This window comes from Giraffa tippelskirchi, chromosome 3 (genome assembly GCF_054371585.1).
Source record: "Giraffa tippelskirchi isolate mGirTip1 chromosome 3, T2T-mGirTip1v1.2.pri, whole genome shotgun sequence".
Taxonomy (NCBI): domain Eukaryota; kingdom Metazoa; phylum Chordata; class Mammalia; order Artiodactyla; family Giraffidae; genus Giraffa; species Giraffa tippelskirchi.
Window position 1 is genome coordinate 95,578,561 of NC_137277.1, and position 27,906 is coordinate 95,606,466.

Consider the following 27,906-nt stretch of genomic DNA (forward strand, 5'->3'; position numbering starts at 1 on the left):
CCTTTCTGAAAAAAATCTCAAAACATTATTGGCCTGAACCAAACACGTCCTGCAAAGGACTTAAGTTTACTTTACAAATTTTCCCAAACTTGCCAATTTTAGCTAAAGTTTATCAAATGTCAAAATAAACAGTTTTCTGTAGATGGGCTCGATTGGGCAAGTTCAGGCACAGGAGCAGAGTCACTAATGACTGTTATGGGATAAAGGATTCATCATAAAAATTAGATCTTCCACTACTGCAGAAGGAGCCGTGGAAGTGAAGGAAGGATAGTTGGATCATCAGAGCAGAGAATCAATCTGAGATAACATGCATTTCAGCTACCAGGTTGGACTGTCAAGGGCAAGCTGGGGTGGGAGTCTATAGGCGCTTATTACCTCACCACCTCTGTGGCCTCACAGTGAAGCGCTCGGTGGTGGCTCCAGCCACTGTTGGATAAAAGGACCAGTTACCAGGAATATGCTAGATGGGGAATGGAGACTCTCCATAAGGACCAGCTGAAGTCTGCCTGGTACCTCTGCACCCGTCTACCACAGTATCTGACGATGAAACCCTCACAGAGTAATGACTACTGGGCTGCCCTACTTCCACCTTCCAGGTCTCACACCTATTCCCCTCGTGGTCAGCTATCTTGGGCAGTCACACTAGAGAAAGGGGTTTGGGAAACACAGTTTCTAACTTAATCGGATACACAGTACAAATCACAGTATGCTCCATAATCCACATTACGGATGCCCGTTTCATTACTATATTTGGTGAAGGATGTTTAATCTCTTTTTGAAGCTATTTGACTTTATTCTGTTGTCAGAATAATTCAACAGAAACACTTGGAGCCATTGATTTTCTTATTTCTTGGGTGTTTTCTTCATTAAACCTCTCCAGTGATTTTTCTCTTTCTTTCTCAGTGGTTAAGCCAAAGAGCTTACAAGGACCTAAAAGGCTTTGAAGCTTGGACTCCCGATGTCTTCTCTGACCTTATCCCCCAGGCTTCTCTCTCTCCTCCCTCATCCCAATCACCCTGGCCCCCTCAAAGTTTTCTTGAAAAATGTCAGACATTCTCCTGCCTTAGTGCCTGTTCATTTGCCTTTCCTGGAATGCTTTTCTCCAAAATAGCCACATGACTCATTCCATCATTTCTTTCTGGTCTTTCTTCAAATATCAACTTCTCAGAAAAGCTTTTCATGACTATTTTATTAAAATTGTACCCTTGACTCCCTGTATATCTTTCCTGATCTATTTTTCTCATTGTCCTATTCATTATTTAACAGACAATATAATATACTTCATATGTATTTTGTGTGCTATCTTTTCTCCTACTCTAGAATGTAAGCTCCATGAGGGCAGAAGTTTGTGCCTGGTGCTTGATGAACAGGTAAGTCAGTAGGAACCCCACAAGTATTTGGTGAATATATTCAATGAAATAATCAGTCACAAAATCGTTTGTTCTGTTCATAAAGATTGTGAGAGGTTTCGTATTTTGAATGCAAGGAATAATTTTAAATGCCATATTTAAAAATTAATTACACTTGAAATATCTAGATTCCTATTAGTTTTTCATTCTGACTTTTTATTTCACTGATGATAAGATTTGAAGCATGAAGGAATGTTTGTTGTATTTACCTAGCTATCTAAATTTCTACCTTTGTGACAGCCAATCACAAAAGGATTTTCTCAGTCCTGGTAAAAAATTTGGTCTCCTCTCAAAGCCCTAAATTAGTCACTTTTCTAAGTGATCCCCCTGAAATTTTACAGACTGGCCGTGGTGACTTATGGGTAGGACAATTCAAAACCAGTTGTCTAGATTTACTGGTTGATTTCTTACATTGACTGTGCAGCCACTAATTAATTGCTAGTAAAGTAAAGTGAAAGTGTGATGGATTGAACCTGGGTCTCCTGCACTGCAGATAGATTCTTTACCATCTGAGCACCAGGGAAGCCCCAATTTTTAGGGAACCCATGACAAAAATGAACTTTTGTAAAAATTATATAACTATATCCAGAAACACCTTTACTTACTTATTATACCACTCTTCTCATCTCTTCTGCTATTCCTTTCATTTTTTCCAATTTCAATGCAATTTTTATCTTCCTCATTCTCTTTTGCCACATTTAGATGCCCCCATTTTCCAAGCGATGAGCATCTGCACAAATAATGTTAAGAGATTGCATTTGGGGTCAGTTAATAAACATAAGGACTTAATAAAAATGTGAACTAAAATTAACAACCCGAATACACTCTCTTTGCTTTACCATTTACTGCAGTCTAACATTCTGAAAATTTTTATTTCCCTAAGTCTCATCTGTTTAAATAATAAGAGATAATAATGGATTCTACCTTCATGAGGATTAGATGAGTAAACACATGTAAGACATTTAGCACAATGCTGAAGACATAGCACACATTAAATCTATGTTACAATCAATGTTCAAATTATTGATACTGAAAATCAGTATTTCAGAATTACAGATTATATGTGTAAAGGTACATGTTTGGATGTATAAACAAGATATAATCTGTATTGAATCTTTTAAATTAATTGTACAATGACAGTAATGGAATATTTAAATCATCACACCAATTTATTACAGTCATTATACATGACTATTAGCTATTTTTAACAGATATTTCTTTTGAGAAAGAAGCAAATCATATTCATTTAAGATAGCACCCTTTTCAAATTTTACATTTATAAGATTTCTGGTTTAATAAGTAGTTGAAATAGTGTCTTCTGCAGGAAATACCATCTTTAGAAACAGATTCTGTCCTCAAATTTGTTGAGTTTGGAACTCTAAAACCCCTTTACAAGGATATAAGATCAGAGAAGAGGTCATATTTTCCATGCTTGGGAAAAAGTTAATTCAGTTAACTTTTTTATTAAAAAGATGTGATAAAAATGGTTTTGTAGAGTCTGAGAGTTGTGTTTGGATATTGTCACAAAACTCAAGGTACTAGTGTTTTATTTTTATTTCGTCTCAAGAATCACATCTCAAAAAAGTGAATATTTCTCCTCTTACCCTTAGGACTCAGTTGCTGTTTTTATGTTTCTGGTGCACAACTACCCTAGCATTGTCACAATACATCTTTTTTTATAGTAGCAAAATATTAGAAACTTTAAAAATCCTTTAGTGAAGAATTTGTTACATAAACAAGGCAAAACTGTACCGTGAAATAGTATGCAGCCCTTAAAAAGGATTGGGCAGCTCTTTGTGTACTTAAATTAAAATATCACTAAACTATGTTTTTGTGAAAATGGGAGGGAGGTGGGAGGGATGTTCAAGTGGGAGGGGACATGGGTAAGCCTATGGCCGATTCACGTTGATGTTTGGTAGAAAGCAACACAATACTGTGAAGCAGTTATCATTCAATTTAAAATAAAGAAAAAGAAAATACATTATTGTGGAAATGAAAGCACAGAAAAATCTGATTTATAAGCTATAACTTTTGTTGAGGAAAATATTTCTATCATTATGTCTGTGTAGTATTACTAACTAATACAACCTTTAAGAGAGAGAATTGCTCTTTGGGAAACAAGGAAAGTAGAGAGAGACTTATTTTTGTAGTTCATCATTAAAATGAATTAATAAGACAGCTTAAATTTGTTTTTACTATCTCCTTGGATACTACTCTTGATATACTAATCAATCACACATTAGGAAGATTTTTTTTTTAACTCACAATGGAAATAGATGGAAGGAGAAAACAGAAATACACCTAGAAGAAATGGAGGCAATTAGGAGTGGAAGAGGAAGAGGGTTTAAAAGGACATATGAGTTCGTTGAGAAATTACTTATGATGCAATTAATTAAGATATGGAAAGGAATAAAAGAGGAAACCAGTGACACTGGATTATGCAGAATTTCTTTGAGAGAGCAGAAGAGACCTTGTCAGTCAGTTCAGACACTCAGTTGTGTCTAACTCTTTGGGACTCCATGGACTGCAGCATGCCAGGCCTCCCTGTCCATCACCAACTCCCAGAGCTTTCTCAAACTCATGTCCGTAGAGTCGGTAATGCCATCCAACCATTCCATCCTCTGTTGTCCCCTTCTCCTCTGCTTTCAATCTTTCCCAGCATCAGCCTCTTTTCCAATGAATCAGTTCTTCTCATCAGGTGGCCAAAGTATTGGAGTTTCAGCTTCAGCATCAGTCCTTCCAATGAATATTCAGGACTGATTTCCTTTGGGATGGACTCGTTGGATCTCCTTGCAGTCCAAGGGACTCTCAAGAGTGTTCTCCAACACCACAGTTCAAAAGCATCAATTCTTTGGCGCTCAGCTTTCTCTTAGTCCAACTCTCACATCAATACATGATTACTGGAAAGACCACAGCTTTGACTAGACGGACCTTTGTTGGCAAAGTAATGTCTCTGCTTTTTAATATGCTGTCTAGGTTGATCTTAGCTTTTTTTCCAAGGAACAAGTGTCTTTTAATTTCATGGCTGCAGTCACCATCTGCAGTGGTTTTGGAGCCCACGAAAATAAAGTTTGTCACTGTTTCCATTGTTTCCCCATCTATTTGCCATGAAGTGATGGGACCAGATGCCATGATCTTAGAGACCTTGTGGGAAATGTAATTGGTTCACACTGTTTTCTGCCACCAGGTGGCGTCATCAACCCTAGACAGTTGGGATGCTGAGTCAGTGACTCCTCTGTCCATGAAATTCTCCAGGCAAGAATACTGAAGTGGGTAGCCATTCCCTTCTCCAGGGTATCGTTTCGATCCAGGGATTGAACCCGGGTCTCCTATGTTGGAGGTAGATTCTTTACCATCTAAGCCACCAGGGAAGCCCCTATGAGTTAGTATGGTTTGCTTACTACTGGTTAAAGATGATCCTATTTGCAAAACAAAAATAGAGATACAGTCATAGAGAACAAATACATGGATACCAAGGGGGAAAGGGGACGTGGGGGGAATTGGGAGATTGGGACTGACATATATACACTACTAATACTATGTATGGGCTTCCCAGGTAGTGCTAGCGGTAAAGAATCTGCCTGCCAATGCAGGAGACATAAGAGATTTAGGTTCAGTCCTTAGGTCTGCAATATACCCTGGAGGAGGGCACGGCAACCCACTCCAGTATTCTTGCCTGAAGAGTTCCATGGACAGAGGAGCCTGATGGGCTACAGTCCATCTGGTCACCAAGAGTCGACTCAACCGAAGCGACTTAGCAGGCACTCAATACTGCGTATAAATAGATAAGTAATAAAAACATATGGTATAGCACATGGAACTCTACTTAATGTAATGTGGTGAACTGAATGGAAAAGTCAAAAGGGAGGTGATACATGTATATGTATGGCTCATTTATTTTGGTATACAGTAGAAATTAATGCATTGTAAAGCAAATATATTCCAATAACATTAATTTAAAAAGAAAAAAAAAAGAAAAGCTAGGGAGTAGGTGCAGTGAGTTACCTGACTTGCTGAAATAAATATTTCATTAATAATATTTATTTTATTTTATTTATTAATTTATAAAGGATGTTGAAGAACAAGTTGAAGTTCCTATTTTTATTTTATCCTATAACCAGAGTTTGTTAAACCGTAGCCTGTGGGTCAAGTCCAGCCTGCCCTCTTATTTAAGTAGCTTTATTGAACTATGACACACTCACTTATGTAAGTCTGTGCCTCATATTTTTAATATTGTATGTGGTTACTTTTGCACAATTGATGGAGTGATTATGTAGCCCCACACAGCCTACAATATTTTCTGTCTGGTTCTTTCCAGAAAAAAACTTTGTCTACTTCTATCTTATAGGGAAAATATAGAGATGTTGAAAGCTGTTAGCAAATGAAGTGGGTTATGTGGAACATATAAAATGGTGCGTGTGTGTGTTCTAAAAGAAATCAACCCTGAATATTATTGGAAGGACTTTTGCTGAAGCCATAGCTCCAATACTTTGGGCACTTCATGGGAAGAGCCAACTCACTGGAAAAGACCCTGATGCTGGGAAAGATTGAGAAGAGGATGAGAGTATGAGATGGTTGCAAGGTATCACCAACTGAACGGACATGAATCTGAGCAAATTTGGGAGGTAGTGAAGGACAGGGAAGCTTGGCGTGCTGCAGTTCGTGGTGACATAGAAGTATATGAGCCAGTTAACGTTGTTTATGCAGGATGAATTTATAGGGAATTATTGAGCTTCCCTAATAGCTCAGTTGGTAAAGAATCTGCCTGCACTAAAGGAGACTCCAGTTTGATTCCTGGGTCAGGAATATCCCCTGGAGAAGGGATAGGCTACCCACTCCAGTACTCTTGGGCTTCCTTTGTAGTTCAGCTGGTAAAGAATCTGCCTGCAATGTGGGAGATCTGGGTTTAATCCCTGGGTTGGGAAGATCCCCTGGAGAAGAGAAAGGCCACCCACTCCAGTATTCTGGCTTGGAGAATTCCATGGACTGTATAGTCCATGGGGTTGCAAAGAGTTAGACACAATTGAGTGACTTTCACATTCATTCACTTTCATGCTGCTATTGCAAGAAAGAAGTGGTGGGAACCTCACCAAGGTAGGAGTAGGCAGGAAGGGATAAGAATGAACTTAGGAATTGACAGAACGCAGTTGTTGAAGAACACCCAAGGCTGATCCAAAGGACCTTGGTGAGTGAGTGAAGACATAAGAAAGTCAAGAAAGGAAACATTGTAGAGGAAGATGGAGATTTATTTTAGAAATAAATAATGTATTAAATATGGCACAGTGGGAAGGAAGAGCATAGACTTCAGATCTGTGATCTAGGTTTGTGTTTTAGCTCTTCTACTTGTCATGAGACCAGGGGAAAATAACCTTTTCCAGACTGTTTCCTTTTCTGTAACATGAGGGTAATGGTGTCTGCACTAGAGGGTTTTGAGGAGGTCAAATGAGATGACATACACTTAGCATTGTACTTGGGACATGTTAGGTAATTGTAGTGATAATAAGTTATTCTTATTATTGCCCATAAAGTTGTTATATTTCAAAGGACCATGGAAATTAGGCCATCATTATAAGTATTACATTACACTAAAAGGAGATTTCATTTTCATGTGTGTCAAAAGTGAACCTCTAGTTTCACTTTGGCCTGTTTCTTATTATTCAATCATCTCCTTTTATACTTCCTTTCTTAATAGACAGCTAGACAATTTGTCATGTAAATGCCCAAGTTGGAAACTTTCTAGCGTAATATCGATTTCTTTGGCATTTAAGAATAAATTAAAATGATTTATTAGCATTACAGATTTGTTGTAATTGGTATAATTTTAAAAGAATTAAATGGATTATTCTCTACTGAAAACTTAGTATTCCAACTTCACATTTATTTTTATTTTTAATAAATGCTTTAACCTCATCATTTTTTTTCTACATCTACCCTAGGACATAATTAGATTGGCATAACTACCTGCTTAGTCAACTAAGAATTCCTCTAGACAAATTTTTGTCTTTTTGAGGTTCTAAACCTTACTGATAATTCTATTTCTTTGTTAAATATTACCCATGGATCAAATAGCAAAATCAAGATTAAACATAGATAATGTAATGTAATACACAGGGTTAGGGTTAATATAAAGTGTTAGGGTTAATGTAAATGTCAGTGAAGAGGTCTTATACTTACAGGAATGATCACCATGTACAGTTTAAAGGCTTTTAAAGTATTAAACACATATACACATTCACACCCGTATAATTAGACATTTAGGAAGTCCATTAGACGTTTAGGAAGTAAATAGAATACTTTTTCTTTCCTACCTGATGTAGAAATGAATTGAGAATTAGTTGGAGTGGTCAAATGACTGGGTCAGTTTTATTACTGATGAAAACTAGATTTGGCTTTTTTTGTGGTTGTTCAGTTGCTCAGTCATGTCTGACTCTTCACGACCCCATGGACTGCAGCATGCCAGGCTTCCCTGTCCTTCACTGTCTCCCAGAGGTTGCTCAAATTCATGTCCATTGAGTTGGTGATGCCATCCAACCATCTCATCCTCTGTTTTCCCCTTCTCCTACTGCCTTCTATCTTTCTCAGCATCAGGTCTTTTCTAGTGAGTTGGCTCTTTGCATCAGGTGGCCAAAGTGTTGAAGCTTTAACTTCAGCATCAGTCCTTCCAATGAATATTCAAATAAGATTTCACTTGGATACAAGCAAATAGACCTAATGATACTTCTTGTTAATTTGAACCTTAGACATTGTCACTTAGTAGAGGCCTGAAAAGTCAGGAGTGTTCATCTAATGAAAGTTTCTCCACAGGGAAACATTAAGTGTAAGGGAGTAAGTGTGCACCCAGAACATCAGTTTGTTCTTAGAACTCTTCCTGACCTTTAGACATATGTGAGTAGAAGACTAGCAAGCTTAATGCCCCCAGGTTATTCTGAAGCAAAAAAATGTGGTGTTTATGTCAGTCCATTTTGATACTGTGTCTTCTCTTTCATCTGGTCTCCTCCAACATGTATTCTTTTATGTGTAAAATATTTTCAGTTTTCCGGAATTCTGATGTATCACACCACTGACATTAGTATTTATTTTATTGCTAATCTTTTATCCCTCATGCAGGAATGGTTTCACTTATTGTATGATTTCACCTTGATGGCTTCTCTGCTGGCTCACTGAGCATTCATCCTCTTGCTTTATATATACATTGCTGTCTTTAGTGCATTTTGATTTATCTTTTTAAGTGGTTGGCAGTGGGTTTAAACTTACTGCTATACTCTTTGTTAATTTCAAATCTTTCTTGGTGCACACATTGGGTTTGTATTTAAAGATTCTTTTACCTGAATGACAACAAGGATCATTACATAGGCCAAAGTTACATTTTTTGCAACAAATAACAAGAACTAGCCCCATCACTTCATGGCAAATAGATGGGGAAACAGTGGAAACAGCGGCAGACTTTAATTTTTTGGGCTCCAAAATCACTGCAGATGGTGATTGCAGCCATGAAATTAAAAGACGCTTACTCCTTGGAAGGAAAGTTATGACCAACCTAGACAACAAATTTAAAAGCAGAGACATTACTTTGTCAACAAAGGTCCATCTAGTCAAGCCTGTGGTTTTTCCAATAGTCATGTATGGGTGTGAGAGTTGGACTATAAAGAAAGCTGAGCGCCGAAAAATTGATGCTTTTGAACTGTGGTGTTGGAGAAGACTCTTGAGAGTCCCTTGGACTGCAAGGAGGTCCAACCATTTCATCCTAAAGGAAGTCAGTCCTGAATGTTCATCGGAAGGACTGATGTTGAAGCTGAAACTCCAATACTTTGGCTACCTGATGCGAAGAGCTGTCTCATTTGAAAAGACCCTGATGTGGGGAAAGATTGAAGGCGAGAGGAGAAAGGAACGACAGAGGATGAGATGGTTGGATGGCATCACCGACTCAACGGACATGGGTTTGGGTAAACTCTAGGAGTTGGTGATGGACAGGGAGGCCTGGCGTGCCGCAGTTCATAGGGTCGCAAAGAGTAGGACACGACTGAGCAACTGAACTGAACTGAACTGAGTCTTAGAAAAATGATATCTGTTTTAAAATCTATTTCAATTTAATGTTATATTCAGTGTGATAATTCATAAAGGTCAACTTAATTTATATCAGTGGTTTACCTTGTTTCACACAAGGAACCAAATAAAATTCCTGGTAGGTCTTCTCTATTGGACCCTGTTGTAAATTTACTCAGAGGTATGTATTTTAACCCTGGTTAAAATCTTGGCTCTGCTACTTTCCTTAAGGCCTTTGATAAGCTGCTTCCTTTTACTGAGACTGGCAGTTTTCTTCATTATGAAGATGGTACAAACCTCACAAAGTTGCTGGAGAGTAAAATGTGGTAATATAATTAGTATATATTAAGTAGTTAAAATAATGCTAAGCATATATAAGACATACTAGTCTCCTCAGCTCTAATATTTACCCTCCTACTTTTAATGCCACTAAAAGAGAATACTGTACTGATGATACTTATTTAGTGAACAGCAGAATGATAATAAAGATTCCAGAATCTCGTTGTAAGATAAATCACTCAGCCGATATATATGCGGCCTGAGATGGTGAGTGGACCCTAGGCTCCAAGTACAATTCCAACAACAGAGGACTGAAAACAAGGATCGAGAGAGAGACAGTGGTTTTTAAGGATTTATATAGGAAGCTTTTGTGGACTAGCTGGCCCCCTGCCTATACCTTGCCCAAGCCAGGAAGTTACTTCATATTCATCTGCTATGTTGTTGTTCATTCACTCAGTCGTGTCTGACTCTTTGTCACCACATGGACTGCAGCACGCCCGGGCTTCCCTGCCCTCCACTATCGCCCAGAGTTTGCTCAAACTCATGTCCATTGAGTCAGTGCATGGCCTTAATTAAAGTTAAAGAATGAGAATGAGGAATGAGAGACAAAATCACACACAGATATCTCAAGTAAAAATAGAGTGAAACAGCAGCAGATAGTATAAGAACATGAGAGTAAATCCCACTGACATCCAAGATTATAAAGTACAGTCATACCCCATGGAAAAGGCCATCAGGAATCACTAAGTCCTAGACTGAACTATTTTCTCTCAGAGGCTACATGGTTTCCATCTCTGTCCTTTCTTCCTTCTCTCCTGTTTCCCGGACCACCCTCTGAAACTCCCCTCTCTCCTTTTCTTTCTTTTCCCTCATTCCCTCTCTCTTTTTTCTTTTTCTCACCTCTGCCTTTTTTCTTTCTCCTTTTCCCTCTGTCTCTCTCTCTCTCTCTGTCTGTCTCTTTTTCCCCCACAAACCCAGTATTTTTCACTTGTAGTTGGTTCAAAATGCAGTCTTTAAATCAGTATATCCTTTTAGCCCAATACCCAAGAATGTAATTGGCTCAGTATTTCACTATTGTAATTATAATTCCCAGAGAGGAGCAGGTTTTACCTGGATCATTTGTATTAGCCAATGGATTGGCCTTCCGAGGCATGAGACTCAGCATACTTGAAACTATATAAGTATGTTCCTTAGGAAGGTATCAGTTGTTTTCCTATAGCTTCATGCACAAGGGTTCACCAAACTGGAAGCTCTTGGAACCCCTTACAATCAGGAATTTATACAGGCTTCCTCATGTAAGAGTATCAATTATTAATTCCATTTTTAGCCCCTCCTCTATCTCTGGAGAATGAGGGATGTTGGCTTGGTCTTTCTGGTGACCAGCCCCATCCAGGACTTACCTGTAAGCCCAACCAGTATTTCATCATTTAGGAATTTATAAGGGTTTAGGAGCCCTATTTCAGGGATGGGAGACCAAAACCAATATTTATTTTATTTTCTAGTATCTCACAGCCACATAGAGTCAAATGTTTTCATCCAAGTCCTTGACTCTGCCCACTCTTTGTTGAGTACAAAAGATCTCTCCACTTCTGATCCTTGTTTTGCTGATCATTATAAAAGCAAATGATAAAATTGGTGCAATGTAAGAGAATAAAAAGAGAACAAAAATTTATTCAAGTTTAAGTTTAAGGTGAAAATTGAATATAAAATAAAATATTTTAAGTACTGATTTAAAAATGAGGAAATTAAGAGAAAAAGACTATAGGAAGAACTTAGACCCAGGAGGAAAATTAACCAAATACAGTTGTATATAAATGTATATGAAAGGTCACTATAGTGACTGAGGTGAACTGATCTAATTGAGACTTGGTAACAGTCACTTGGAAAAAGACAGTTCAGAGCTTCAGGGAGAGTGATTAGGCTAGTCCCGTGTAGGGAACAATTTTCCCTGTTTTCGGAAAGAGTGGAAAATAGTCCCCTTTGTTTTTCTTCTCTGAGTTGTCTGTGTCTCTTTCCTCCACTGTATAAACTTCTCAAAGACAAGAATGGAATCTTTCACTTTGGCATACAATTAACAAATAAATGCATTGAATTTTTTGAAGTAGAAAAAAGAAGAGCTTACCCCCAGGGCTCAGCAGTAAAGAATCTGCTTGCAGTGCAAGATCAACGGGAGACATGGTTGGATCGCTGGGTCAGGAAGATACCCTGGAGTAGGGCATGGCAATCCACTGTAGTATTCTTGCCTGGAGAAACTCCATGGACAGAGGAGCCTGGGAGGCTAGATTCCATAGGGTCACAAAGAGTTGGACACAACTGAAGTGACTTAGCACATACACATGCAGGAGAAAGAAAAGAGAGGCAAAAAGCTGGAGATGTCAAAGTTAGAATCATATTTAGTTTAATTATAGTCCTGCTGCTGCTGCTGCTAAGTCGCTTCAGTTGTGTCCAACTCTGTGCAACCCCATAGACAGCAGCCCACTAGGCTCCTCTGTCCCTGGGATTCTCCAGGCAAGAATACTGGAGTGGGTTGCCATTTCCTTCTCCAATTATAGGCCTAATTGAGCTCTAATATTGATTTGTTGAAGAAAGAAAAAGAAGGGCTTATCTGGTGGCTCAGACCATAAACAATCTGCCTGAAATGCAGGAGACCCAGGTTCGATCCCTGGGTGGGGAAGATCCACTGGAGAAGGAAATGGCAACCAATCCAGTACTCTTGCCTGGAGAATCCCATGAACAGAGGAGCCTGGTGGGCTGCACAGACCATGGCTCACAAAGAGTTGGACACAACTGAGCGACTAATTTTTTCTTGATCCTGTGGGCTTTGAGGATCTTAAGTGTGAAATAGACTGATGTGTTTGTGGCTGTATCTTAGCTGGCTACTCTGGTACTTGCTTGACTTTAACAATACCTGTGGTCAGTGACCAGTGAGGGAAAGGAAGGCAGCTTTAATAAATACTCCAAGAGGAAAAACTATATCATTTTGAATGAATCGAGGCATGACATGTATCAATTCAGTTCAGCTCAGTTCAATCGCTCAATCGTGGACTCTTTGCGACCCCATGAATCGCAGCATGCCAGGCCTCCCTGTCCATCACCAACTCCTGGAGTTTACCCAAACCCATGTCCATAGAGTCAGTGATGCCATGCAACCATCTCATCCTCTGTCATCCCCTTCTCCTCCTGCCCCGAATCCTTCCCAGCATTAGGGTCTTTTCCAATGAGTCAACTCTTCGCATGAGGTGGCCAAAGTATTGGAGTTTCAGCTTCAACATCAGTCCTTCCAATGAACACCCAGGATTGATCTCCTTTAGGATGGACTGGTTGGATCTCCTTGCAGTCCAAGGGACTCTCAAGAGTCTTCTCCAACACCACAGTTCAAAAGCATCAATTCTTTGGCGCTCAGCTTTCTTCACCGTCCAACTCTCACATCCATACATGACCACTGGAAAAACCATAGCCTTGACTAGACGGACCTTTGCACACACATGTATACTGAGCTAGAAAAGAATTTCATTGTTGTGAAGTCAAAGGGTGATATAATTGATGTTACTGAAAAGTTGGAAATGCAAGACTATGATGATCTAAAAATGAATGCAATGGGAAGGACATAACACGATGGAAAAGAAAGCTTTTTAGTCAGAAAATCTGGGTTCAAGTTTAAATTTTCCTAGGATATTGGCTATGATCTTTGCCACACTCAGTTTTTTCATCTTTAAAATAGAGGAAATACTAATATTTTACTTATTTATTGTCATGATTAATTAAATATGATAATATATGATTTCTTTTTTAAGATATATTTGGATTCAAGAACCTGAAATCCATTTACTAACTCAAATAAAATAAGAATACATTTTTAAAAGAAATAAGGAAATTAATGGCTAATCAAAAGAAGTATAGCCTTTCTCATAAAACTTGAAAGTCACTGTGACTATTCTCCTTATCTGCCTCTTTCTCTCCCTATGATCTGGTGTCTGTCATCAAGTTATTTCTCTGAATTCCTTTGCCATTCTTTTTCTTTTTTTTTTTTTTAGTCAGGAGTAATATAAAATCTGATTACAACAAGAAATTCTTTAGCTTATATAACAAAAAGTTTTGAGGTAGAACAGATCCAGAGTTGGTAACTCAACAGCTTTGCTATGCCATCATGGACCCAGGTTGTTATCTTTATGCTTGTCTACCTCAGCTTATAGGCTTATCCTCCTAAGCTGGTCACTTCCAGGATCCCTAGGTAGATACCTTAGTCTTAAGCGTCAGCTGTCTACAAGGAGAAAAAGGGTTGTCTTTCTTACACATTTCTTTTTAAGAGCAATGACCACTCATTAGGTATTCTCAGTAATAATTTTGTCTGTAAACTATATGTGTGTTAGTCACTCAGTTGTGTCTGACTCTTTGTGACACCATGGAGTGTAGCCCACAGGCCCCTCTGTCCATGGAATTCTCTAAGCAAGAATACTGGAGTGGGTTGCCATTCCCTTCTCCAGAGGATCTTCCTGATCCAGAGATTGAACTCAGGTATCCTGCATTTCAGGCAGATTCTTCACCATCTGAGCCACCAGAGAAGATGTAAACTATATAGCAATATACAAATGGTTTTGAATATAATCTATTGATGTATTCCTAAAGAAATATGCTGAAGATTAAACATATGAAATTTTTTTAAAAGTGTGAAAATCAAAAAAAAAAAAAAGTGAAAATCAGATAAAAGGTTCCAAAAAAAATCTGAATTTCACTCTGAGACTTACTTCATTGATAGATAAGAATATATACAATCATTTATAAACTGTTTATAGATTTGTAGAAATTTTATACATTTAAAATACCTTTCATATTAAAGTTGATTATAATAGTTGCTATAGGGAACTCTAAATTGAATAAAGAATATATCTAAAAATATCACAAGGCAGTCAGAAATACACAAAAATAAGAGTGACATAAAGTCAAATGTAAGTGCCAGAGGATGGGCCAAGGAAGTCTACCTTAATACAAGGGTGAGAATTAAGAAAAACTTTATAAAGTGGCATTTGATCTCAAGAAGTTAGGACAGAGGCTAAGCTGCACATGCCGGGGAGACAGAGTAAGCAAAGACTTGCAAAAAGCAGAGTTTTAAATCCATGAATAATGTTAGGAGATCATCAGAAATTTTATTTTACAATGAAAATAACAGTTACCCTGGATTTTGATCCTGGAATGTCCTGGGGGTCAGGTTAAGAAGTTTCAACTGTATATTTGGAAGCCAGAAACTATCAAGTTACTTGAGGAAGACAGTAACGTGTTTGGGAAAAAGAGTTGATGTGCAGTATGTTGGGGAACTTGGAGCTCTGGAGGCTCTCTGCAGTAGTTTGAGCAAATTCATGTTATTTCAACTAGAGTTGAATAGGAGTGAAAATGAGAGCTCAAATCCATGAGACAGCTCCAGGTTGTAAAGGTATAAAACTTAATAGTCTGGATATAAAGAAAAAGTAATAACTTTTAAGCCTTGGGAACTGGAAGAAAGATAATGCCTTTACTAGAAAGATGGTAGAAGGAGGAGAAATGTGAAAAATGAAATGAGTTATTCACATTTGGGTCCAACACATTTGAGATATTGAAAGGAACTTCAGTGACAAATTTGGAAAATCCAGGTCTGGAGTTTGGGAGACAATTTGACTAAGTTTAGAGATTTTAATGTTATCACTATATTGATAATAAAAAAGAATATAAGAAGATAAAAGTGAAATCAAAACAATTAAAGGTGAAAAAAATAATAAATACTGGTTCCTTTCTCTTAATAATATATGTTATTTAACAACATCATATGATATTTGCAGTTTCTGCATGAATTTTTACGTCGTCTTTTAATTGATTCTCTTAGAAATATGTCCCAAAGGTGTTAACATTATTGTTTTACAGTTTGTGAGACTTATGCTCAAAGAGATTAGATAATTTGCCCCAAATTGAACAGTCCAAAGGCACAGAAATTGTAATGCTTGTGTTTGTTTTAGGACTCAGAATATCACCTGTAGTAATTTAGAATTAACTGAAGCTAATACAAAATCTTTGGGTTCAAAAATATTATTGTTAAATAAGTGAAATAAATGTGTATATTCATGAGATCTAGTAATAATGCAGGACTTCTATATTTAATGAAGTAATCTAAACATATTTGCTATTTACTTCCAATTTGAATCAATGAAAGTTTATTCATTCCGATTCAATGCAGTATCAGGATAAAATGAGTTGTTTGCTGTGAAAATTCACAAGCAAATACACAGTCAAATTGACGTGAACTGAGGCCTGAGATATAGCATGTGGGACATGTGCAGTTGGCAAATTAAATCAACCAAATATTTCATGGATTTTACTAAAATTCAAAGTTTAAAAGCACTTTGTTAGACAGATTATGAATAAATTTAAATTTAGAAACAAGAGCATCACTTTGCTTTCTTATTGCACTTTTCCAAAATCCCAAAGGGTTAGAAACAAGTAGTAAACCTATGTTCAATATCAATTTGCTTATAAGTACACCTGTGTCTTCTGCTTTGCTTATTTGCATCTAAGGTTTTGTATTTACAAAATTTGAATACTCAACCAGCAGATGCCTTTTTTAATGCTTTATTTTTAACCATTGGGTTTCTACATTATACCATGTATTTACAGATATGTGTATATATGTATAGTTTTACAGATGGTTCAGTGGTAAAGAATTCACCTGCCAATGCAGGATACATGGGTTCGATTCTTGGGTCAGGAAGATCCCCTGGAGTAGGAAATGGCTACCCACTCCAGTATTCTTACCTGGGAAATCCCATGGACAGAGGAGCCTGGCAGACTACAATCCAAGGGGTCACAGAGTTGGACATCACTGAGTGACTGAGTACCTACATATATATGTGTATATGAGTATATACATATATGTATATATATATATAACTAGATATGTATATATGCATGTATATTTGTGTGTATAATATATGTGTGTGTGTTTTTATATATGTTGTAAGGCACTTGTTTCTTAAAACTACATTTTTACATAGATAGGTGAATAGGGCATTTGCTCCTTAGAATGAAACCACATTTTTCTCTACCTTTCCCTTGGAGATGACCCATCTTCACTAGGCCTACAGAAGGCCTTAGTAGGCTGGTTTTAAGGGCAGTAGGTGTTCGCAACAGTCAACATTTATGAATATTCATTAATTTGTTTTGAGCAGCAATTCAACTTTGTAAATGGTTGCTGCCAAAGAAAGCTCTAATTAGAGGAATTAATTAGGACTTGGAAAGGTGAACAGAGATTTGTAAGCATTTGGAAGGAGTGCTGTTTCCTGTTGAGAAAAATACCTCCCAGAGAGCTTGAGCTACAGGTTGCCTATAAACCAGGTAGAAAGATAATGGAGGGTTTCAAGTCCCAAGGGCACAAAAGAGTGGAGGTCTGATGTTCAAGTTAGCTCAAGGCATCTTGCAGATCACAGCACACCTAGGTCTTTGCTTGGTGGAATTTATCTTTTGAAAGATCTTGTTCCCAACATTCAAAACCCACGTTTAACCCCAGTATAAAGTTCAACTCATTTAAACAAGAATGATCTGATATGGAAACTATTTTCCATGGTCAGTGTGCTGCTTCTTTCCCTCTGGGTTACCTCCATAACATCCCTGCCACCAGAAGCCCAAAGGAAGCAGCTGTTCTGAATATGTACAAACAAAAGAAGCTGTTACTATAGCAACCATAGAACTCTGTGGAAAAGCTCTCCTTTAACACTAGCCAATCCCTCCTCTCTTCACCCTCCCTCTTTTCCTTTCCGGCGCCAGTGTAGACTGCCCTTGGACAAAAACGATGATTGGTGATTTGACTGCACCAGAGGGGTGGAGCAGGGTGAACACTTCACTTTGCATTTACACTTTGCAAGATCTGGAAGACTTGCTCCTGGCCAAAGCTTATGAAAGGGCTGCAGAATTGATACTGGACCACCTGCTTGCTTGATTCCCTAATTCTTGATCCTCCTTAAAAATACTGCTGGTCTCTCACTTCCTACATTGATGAAACAATGTTGTCTCTTTCACTTCTGCTTTTTGTATCAGCTTTTCTCCCATGTGCCTGGAACCCACAGCATGGCTGAATACCATCTGTAGACTGTTAATTCCACAGGTGAAAGATAAGAACAATTTTGTTTCAGAGGTAAAGGAGTAGTGCTATATACTCAAGGTTATCATTGTTTCTCCACATGGTTGAAAATGCAGACATATTTTATTAAGATTAACCTAGCTCCAGTAAACCTGTCTAAAATAAAATTTAAGTCATTTCATCTGTTTTAATGTTCCACAAAGTTTTGTTTTGATTGATGTATCAAAAATATCTTTAATTTTATATCTCTTTTAGTAGTCAGCTCTCATTTCACTAATTGCTTATACCCCCAAATTAGTTTTGAGATCAATAATTTAGCTACTTAAAATTGGTTTTTAAGTTAGTAATTTACAACTTGGAACATATTTTGATATAGATATAATCTGCTAACTATCCTGCTAACACAAATCATGGCTATCTTGCTAAGACCCATCTATTTATCCCTCATATCACTTAAATATTTTATGTTGGCAAGGAAATGTTGTAGGATATCAGTCTTCTTTAAAGTATAGCAGGATTGTTTATAAAAAGACCTACCTTAACCCAACAACATCTTGAAGTACGCTTTCTAACTTGGGACTTAACTCTTAAAATTTGTTTACGGAAAATTAAAACCTTGAATTTAAAAAGTAATGAAGAAGTAATAGTCTTATCAGTAATTAAATCATATTTTAATGCTTTATATGTAAAACTATGAAGACAGGTCAATGAGACAAGATAAAAACTCAGACAATCCAGTTATTTGTGAGGTTTTAGTACATGATGAAGGGAGCTTTCCATGTCTGTAGGGAAAAAAGATGAATTCATTAACAAATGATGTACACTATTTTAGTAATTATCTGAGGAAGAAATGAATGCACATGTTAAATCCTACGTCATAATAAATTCCAAAATGGACAGTTGTTAAATGTAAACTGAAACTACAATCATAGTGAAGACCATGGGAAAAATATATTCAGAGTGTTGGAAAATCACTTCATCTATCAAACTGAAAAAAAAAAAGCTTATATTTTTGTTCATATTAATGATAAAGGTTTGGAGGCCACATATTCCTCCATTGCTGGAAGGAATATAAATTGGTAAAATTGTATGAAGAACAATTCAGGTATGGCTTTTGAAATTTAAAATATACATATCCTTTAACTCAGTAATTCATCCTGCATCCTGCAGGTACACTTAGACACACCAAAAATTATAGAAGACATGGTTATTCATTCCACTAAAAGATTGGGAATTCTGTTTATACTTTTGAGTCTGATATGGGTTAAAAAATTATTTTACATTCATGTGATAGAATAAGAGGCAGCTATTAGTGAAAAAGACTGAGAGAGAGAGGGAGATGAGGGGAGAGAGAAGAGAAGCTTTTCATAAACTCGTTATAAACTGACAGGAAACAATCTCAAAGACTGATTGTTAAAATTTTACAAAACAAGATAAAGAACTTTGATGTGCTCACCTGAAACTTGCCCCTCAATTTTGAGGCATATCTGGTGTCAACCAAGTATCATTTAATACAGCTATGTGTTTAGTAGTAACTCAACAAATGTTCATTGACACCAAGGATCAGAAATAAACCCTTATGCCGCCAACTTGACTGATTTATATCAGGCAGACCAAATGTCAAGTATCTGTTTAAACTTTTTAAGAGTTACTACAAAATGCTCCATTTTTTTTTTTTTTTTTTTACAATTTCAAAATAGTTAACTTGCATTCTATTTTCCTTGGTATAGACAGCATAAAATGCAAAGTCTCAGTGATAAAATATTGACATGCACACACTACTATTACATGTAAAACAGATAACTAGTAAGGATCTACTGTAGAGCCCAAGGAACTCTATTCAATACTTTAATGACCTATATGGGAAATAAATCTAAAAAGAGTGGTTATGTGTATAACTGATTCAGTTTGCTGTACACTTGGAACTAATACAACATTGTAAATCAACTATACTCCAATAAAATAACTGTAAAAAAGCAAAACAGATTAGCAATATATTTAAGTCAAACCATTATACTATATACAAAGTATACAGTGATGCATGCCAATTATATCTCAATAAAATGGGGGACTTTGCATAAATAAAAGACATACAGTCATAAACATTTTTTAAGTACTGTAGAACTGAAATCACACGGTAGAATTCTCTGGTCATTTGTTTTATAAGTTTGACATTAACCTTTTTGATGGGAGCCTGTACAAAATGCTCTGTTGTAAAGTCTCTTCGACAAGAGTTGCCAAAACATGTTTGGACTAAATAATTTCTAGAGTCCATAAATGTATCTCAGTCATCTGAGGTTTGTTTTTTTTTTTAATTGTAGTGATATCTTCCTTCATGTTTTATACAGACTTCAAACATATTAAATTTAAAAAGTAATTGAATATTTTGTGAAGTCAAATAAGTTGTCTTGATTTAATGAAATGGCACTTTCAGAATTATTTACTGTTTTTAGAGATGGTTTACCTCAATCTGTTTTGGCAATCTTTATTCTAGTTGTGTTGTCAGTTACTTAGTAATATTTATTGTTTTTAAAAAATGTTTAGATTCCAGTTTATATAGACCAAAAAAGAATTATTGTTATTTGAAAGCATAATATAGGCTTTGATTCATTATTTCATATTCTTTTATACTGAATTTTCTGACAAATAAATTTCTATGAGGGTAGAAGGGCTCTTTTTTTAATAAAATTGCATCCTAAATTTAATGTTTCCCTGAATTAATTTTTAAAGTAAATAAATAAATGAGCAAATATTTCTTAAAAAATAGAATTACTAGATAAAAAATCAGCCTTAGTATATCATTATGTCATGACATATTTTTGGTGCTTTCTAGAAATAAGCCTATCTTTGGAAACTATTTTCTTTAGATGAAATTCATGACTGGAATTAAACAAGTAATATATTTCAAAACAAAAATAATTCTATATTATCATAAATGTGAAGAATAACAAAGCCAACTAAAATATATAAATAGGAGCCAAGCTTAAAATCAGGTCTGTATTGACCATACTTTTTTGTTTCATTGTTGAAAAACCTGTTGATTTTTTAATCAATTCTGAAATGTGGACTTATTAAAAAATATTTTGACAACAAAGAGGTGTTTGACAGATTTGGAAACTTAGTAAAAGGGATTTCATTTCCCTGTGCGAGACTTTTGTTTTACTAATAATCAGTACTTTCACATATACAGAATATTTGAACTTTTTCTATTTGAACTTGTGTTTTGGATTTTAATTGTGCATAAACTTCTATTTCATGTTAAGGTGCATGCACAAAATGTGAGTAACTTTGGCTGGTGCTAAAGTGAACTTTCCCGATTGATAAGGGGCATCAGTTGGAGAAGGCAATGGCACCCCACTCCAGTACTCTTGCCTGGAAAATCCCATGGATGGAGGAGCCTGGTAGGCTACAGTCCATGGGGTCGCGAAGAGTAGGACCCGACTGAGCGACTTCACTTTCACTTTTCCCTTTCATGCACTGGAGGAGGAAATGGCAACCCACTCCAGTATTCTTGCCTGAAGAATCCCAGGGATGGCAGACCCTGGTGGGCTACTGTCTATGGGGTCGCACAGAGTCAGACACGACTGAAGCGACTTAGCAGCAGCAGCAGCAGCAGCAAGGGGCATCAGTAATTTCAAGCCTTATGGCCTTTTGTGTCACACACACACACACACACACATATTCTTTCTTTTTAAGGAAAAAGTGGGATAAAGGAAAGTAAACAAAATATAAAGTTTTTTTAAATAGTCAAAGTGGAGGAAGGGAGGAAAATCATATGAAAAGCAGAGAATTATAAAAGAAAAAAATATGGAGAATTTTGTCATCATGAATTTCACTTATGTGAAATTTATTCATTTATTATATATTCATTTTCATTACCTATTGGACCAACTCTATGAAAGACAGTACTATGATCACTCTTCAGTTATAGTAACCACATCCTGCACTATACTCAATAAACTTTTTTCTTAGGCTTACAAACACCAGTTGTTAGGAAAACAGTGTGGTGTCAACAAAGTAGGACCTGTCACCTCCAGCCTCTATCAAGAGGACACTTGAGTACACAGTAAAGCACCTACCATATATAAGAAGCCCTAAGAATTCAAAAAATTGAAACTTATTAAGAAGAATTATAACAGAGTGAGGGTTAAGTTGTACACACTCAGCCTCGAGAATCTTAGGATTCATTCTTCAGCACAGTGTCAGAAGTAAACTGATTGGTATTTAAATATTTAGATAGATTACAAGATACATGTGTATGTAGCTTTTGGACTTGTAGACATATAGCAGGATTCAAGTATCACATATTAAAGTTTTATTTTGTTATGTTTTGTTTTAGATTCTTTTCCCGTGTAGGCCATTACAAAATATTGAGTAGAGTTCCCAGTGCTATACAGTATGCCCTTACTAGTTATCTATTTTTTATATAGTAGTGTGTTTATCGGAGAAGGCAATGGCACCCCACTCCAGTACTCTTGCCTGGAAAATCCCATGGATGGAGGAGCCTGGTGGGCTGCAGTCCATGGGGTCGCTAAGAGTCGGATATGACTGAGAGACTTCACTTTCACTTTTCACTTTCATACATTGGAGAAGGAAATGGCAATCCACTCCAGTGTTCTTGCCTGGAGAATCCAGGGACGGCGGAGCCTGGTGGGCTGCCGTCTATGGGGTCACACAGAGTCGGACACGACTGAAGCGACTTAGCAGCAGCAGCAGTGTGTTTATGTCAGTCCCGTTCATGTGTGTGCGCTAAGTCATATCTGACTCTTTGTGACCCCATAGACTGTAGCTCACCAGGCTCCTCGTTCTGTAGGATTTTCCAGGCAAGAATACTGGAGTGGGTTGCCATTTCCATCTTCAGGGCATCTTCCCAACCCAGGGATCAAACCTGCATCTCTTGCATCTACCTGCATTGTCAAGTGGGATTTTTTTTTTTTTTTAACCACTGGTGCCACAATTTTATTCCTTGCCGCCCACCCCACCCCCCGCCCCGCTCCCCTTATGCCCTGGTAACCATAGTTTGTTTTGTACATCTGTGACTCTACTGTTTTGTAAATAAGTTCATTTGTACCCTGTTAAAGGAATTTTGACATTTATATCTTCTATTAATTTTCCACTTCCTACACCTTGAATTCAGGTCTGTTTAGGCTTTTTTCCTCTTCTTCCACCTGACCCTCTGGAGAGCAAATTTATTGCTAAATGTTGATATTACTACCAGGCTAGTCTATTTTTGGCTAGCCTGTATTCTTTTCCTCCCTTTATATTTTTCCGGGGTAACATCAAGCTAGATAAAGTCAGTATAAATATTCTTGTCAGCATAGTGGCATTTGAATTATTTTTTGAATTTCTATTTATGGTTCTATTTGATGCTTATATAGTTATGTATGTCTAACAATTTAAAAATATAGCAGCTTTTAAAAATTATGTTAGCTACTCAAAATATGTTGGCTAGGTTCATGATGCTTCATAACATGCTAAAATGTGGATTGGGGAAAATAAATTTAAAATTTAAACTGCATCTCTTTAGAGATATTTATGTTTACATGGGGTAAATTCATTTAGTTTTTGAAAAAAAATTCACAGATTGTTTTTTAGATATCTATATCCAAGCCTACATTGTTTGTCCCTTGTCAGTTTGGTTCTAGCTGTTGTGCTCATAGTAATTTGTAGACATCTGACATCTGATAAGTCGCTCAGTCGTGTCCGACTCTTTGCGACCCTATGGGCTGTAGCCTACTAGGCTCCTCTGTCCATGGGATTTGTAGAGGGAGTGATTACTTATACCCAGGCATAATTCAAGTGGAGTAATCAGTCTGACCATTTTTTGAAAAGCATTTATGTGTTAGTTTAGATTTTTAGCAGTTCCTAATGATAACTTAGAATACTTTTGATAGTTTATACTAGAATTTATTGACTTATTGATGTTTAGATATTTGGGGAAGAACATATACTGTGCTGTTTGATTATAAAATATTATAAGTGAAGGCACATGGTGAAAAATATTCCCTTGGAAAGGATTTTCTTCTTAATATTTGATATTTTCTTCTTAGTTTCTGATATAAAATATTACTGTTTTGTGGCTAAATTTTTATAGTCACACCAGCCATAAAATAAAAGCATCACTGATTCTTATATATGCTGATGCTTTTCTTTTATAAAATGAAACTTTCTGATATACCATGTGGATTTTCCAGTTCCTGGCTTACAATTCTCTGAGTTCTGTTTTACATGAAGCCTTCAGGAATTTTATAGTCATGTAATATATTATTGAATAATATTCACCCACTTCTTGTATGGAAAATATAGCAAGTGAAAAGATAAGTATATGGGAGGAAAGGCACTGGAAAGAAAGAAGGTTACAAACACTGTCTACTGGTATAAAATCTTTCCTTAAGGCAGAGATACTCCCTTATCCCCCAACAGACACACACACACCCCTAAGGCACCTAAGGCACCTTTATTATCTTCTCCTTGATTCACTATAGTACTTGACACATTTTCTGCACATCTCTCTAATAAAGACAAAGAAGCTAAATTACCTCCAGAGATTATTAGAGTAATTGACACACAGTTAGTTGACACACAGTGAAGTGAAAGTCGCTCGGTCGTGTCTGACTCTTGTGACCCCATGGACTGGACAGTCCATGGAATTCTCCAGGCCAGAATATTGGAGTGGGTAGCCTTTCCCTTCCCCAGGGGATCTTCCCAACCCAGGGATCGAACCCAAATCTCCCGCATTGCAGGCGGATTCTTTACCAGCTAAGCCACAAGGGAAGCCCAGTTGACACACAGTAGGTACTGAATAATCCTGTAGTAAATGAAGGAACCAGCAAGCACGAGTAGTATAAAACACTCCTGCCACAAATGCTTTCCTTCAGGTTATTTTTTCCACCAAATGATCGACCTCTCTCAGGCAAAATTACCAGCCCTCTGATGTCCCTTGTCATTCACTTATTTTAACTACTTCTTAATATCTCCTTTATTTCTCCTGCCTCATTAAGTTGAACGTTTATTCTCTGTTGAGATGTCAAGCTCTGACTACTCTATTTCCTACCAATTTTGGAATTTTTCTGATTAAATATCAACAAGGTGATAGAAACTAGAAAGAAGAGTACTGTGTAACTTGCAGTGAGTAACTTGCAGTTTTAAATAATAAAATCAATAGTGTTGATTTTAGATGCTACCTACAATGAACAAACTATATCTCTTGGCTAAATATAGATACAAGACTTTAAAGTAGTGACCAATTGAGTGTTTAAAAAGTGACTCAGAAATAAAATTTTTAGTGTTTATTGAGTATTCGGAGTGCTGCTCAGTGAACTATAGTCACTGTATTAAAGGAGTATATGCTGCTAAGTTGCTTCAGTCGTGTCCGACTCTGTGCGACCCCATAGACGGCAGCCCACCAGACTCCGCCGTCCCTGGGATTCTCCAGGCAAGAACACTGGAGTGGGTTGCCATTTCCTTCTCCAGTGCATGAAAGGGAAAAGTGAAAGTGAAGCTGTTCAGTCGTGTCCGACTCTTCCCGACCCCATGGACTGCAGCCTACCAGCTCCTCCGTCCATGGGATTTTCCAGACAAGAGTACTGGAGTGGGGTGCCATTGCCTTCTCCCAAAGGAGTATATATTATCTTATAAAAACCAGTTTGTATAATTCAGACAAAGTTATAGAAGTTTAAAGAAATGTGTCAGTTGAAGGGGATTTGGGGATATGGTTCCTGAACTACATTTAGAAAGGCAGATAAAAAATTGGACAGAAGAAAGAATTATAGTAGCAGTGATGGATCTTATCATCTTTATTCTATCCATCATATAATAAAATGCTTTCAAGGTGTCATTATAAATCTGTTATTTTAATAGCTGAATGTCCTTCTTTCCTCTCAGTCAAGTTGAAAAAACTGCTGAAATAATAGTTTCTTAAATGCATAGAATATATTGACTACTTATTCTGGATAAAACACAGATTAAGAATCATATCTCCCATGCTTAACTCTTTATAGTTTTCCTAGAATGTTCACATTAATTATATAATTTTAATCTCACAATTTTATAAAGTGGTTAGTCCAGGAGTAAGTATACTTATGGTGGAAACAATGAGTGGGAGGCACAGAGATACTCTGGCTAAAATCTAACTCTGGCAGCTCTGGTAAGCTATCTTCAAACTCAAAGAAAGCAGCCCAAACTTTCAAAAGGATGTAAAAACACACACACCTGGGACATCAGAATAAATTCTGAATGAACTATATGTACAATAGGTTTAGTATTGAGAGGAAGTCTTTCAGTTTGTACCATGGAATGGGCTTTGTTGATTCCTCTGCTAATTAGATCAGAGTGAATCTAAAAACCATGCCCTTTCACTTCACTCCTCCAAAAGGTATAACACTTCCCCTCATACACCTCCCAACTTACCCACCCCCCACATCCTCAGCTTCCTTCTCCTTCAACAAAATCTTCATTAACTCGAGTAATTTGCTGCCCAGGTATTACAATGAGGACTCATTTATGTATATATTGATTCATAATATCTTTAAAAGAAATCATATACTGTGTAGGGAAAAACAACAACAAAGACCCTACGAAGTGAGGAAAGTCTTATCCCTGGAAAGTAAAATGCCTCGACTGGGAAACCAGTGGGGGAGAGAGTAAGATCTAAAGAAGACAGAAGGATGCAGAAAGGAAGGGGCCTTGCTGCCCTTGGAGGGGGGCAGAGAACCACTGGATCTGGCCTCCCAAATGCCCTATCCATCACTAAGGGAGGAACCTTTATGCTCCCTTTCCTTGAGTATCAGAAACCCTACTAAAACTAGCTAACGGGGAAAAAAATGAAATTTATTGAAAGAATTTGAGATTCTGTCAAAATGAAAGAAATGTTTAAACAGGAGGAGGGGCAGAGGCTGGACAGCCGATATAGCCATAACTCAGAAGCCATTGGAATCACAGTCTTAATGCCACGAGACAGTCTTGTGTGATTCCTCTGTGATGTGTGTCACGTTCTCACTGGGTTTCATTCATCCTGCTGCTCAGAAAGGAATGTACTTTTGAAAGTGGCCAGATTGAGATCAGACTACCTGACCTCAAACACCAGACACTCATTTGTACTAAGGCTTCAGTAACAACTCTAATCTATAGCTTCCTCACCTGTAAAATGTGGTGACTAATGTAGGGTTCAGTCGCTCAGTCGAGTCTGACTCTTTGCGAACCCATGGACTGCAGCACTCCAGCCCTCCCTGTATGTCAACAACTCCTGGAGCTTACTCAAACTCATGTCCATTTAGTAGGTGATGGCATCCAACCATCTAATCCTCTGTCCTCCCCTTCTCCTCCTGCCTTCAATCTTTCCCAGCGTCAGGGTCTTTTCCAGTGAGTCAGCTCTTTGCATCAGTTGGCCAGAGTATTGGAGTTTCAGCTTCAGCATCAGTCCTTCCAATGAGTATTCAGGACTGATCTCCTTTAGGATGGACTGGTTGGATCTCCCTGCAGTCCAAGGGACTCTCAAGAGGCTTCTCCAACACCATAGTTCAAAAGCATCAATTCTTGGGCACTCAGCTTTCTTTATAGTTCAACTCTCAAATCCATACATGACTACTGGGAAAACCATAGCCTTGACTAGATGGACTTTTGTTGGCAAAGTAATGTCTCTGCTTTTAAATATGCTATCTAGGTTGGTTATAACTTTCCTTCCAAGGAGTAAGTGTCTTTTAATTTCATGGCTGCAATCACCATCTGCAGTGATTTTGGAGCCCCCCAAAATAAAGTCAGCCACTACTTACACTGTTTCCCCATCTATTTCCCATGAAGTGATGGGACCAGATGCCATGATCTTAGTTTTCTGAATGTTGAGCTTTAAGCCAACTTTTTCACTCTCTGTTTCACTTTTATCAAGAGGCTCTTTAGTTCTTCTTCACTTTCTGCCATAAGGGTGGTGTCATCTGCATATCTGAGGTTACTGATATTTCTCCTGGCAATCTTGATTCCAGCTTGTGTTTCTTCCAGCCCAGCGTTTCTCATGATGTGCTCTGCATATAAGTTAAATAAGCAGGGTAACAATATACAGCCTTGACGTACTTCTTTTCCTAT

The 27,906-nt window shown here is 37.3% G+C and overlaps 1 protein-coding gene across 8 annotated transcripts in view; it reads left to right on the plus strand.

Moving 5' to 3' along the window:
* KCNH7 (potassium voltage-gated channel subfamily H member 7) overlaps positions 1–27,906 on the plus strand; it is a 509,719-nt gene that overhangs the window by 64,485 nt on the left and 417,328 nt on the right. For 5 of the 8 annotated variants that reach the window (XM_081581583.1, XM_081581587.1, XM_081581584.1 and 2 more), the window contains exons 1-2: positions 463–596; positions 1,321–1,370. The exons of 2 other annotated variants lie outside the window; for them this stretch is intronic. The gene's annotated coding sequence lies outside the window, so the exon portion shown is untranslated. Of the gene's footprint in view, positions 1–462; positions 597–1,320; positions 1,371–27,906 lie in introns of those variants that run through there. One more of the 8 variants, XM_081581588.1, reaches the window with a different exon arrangement.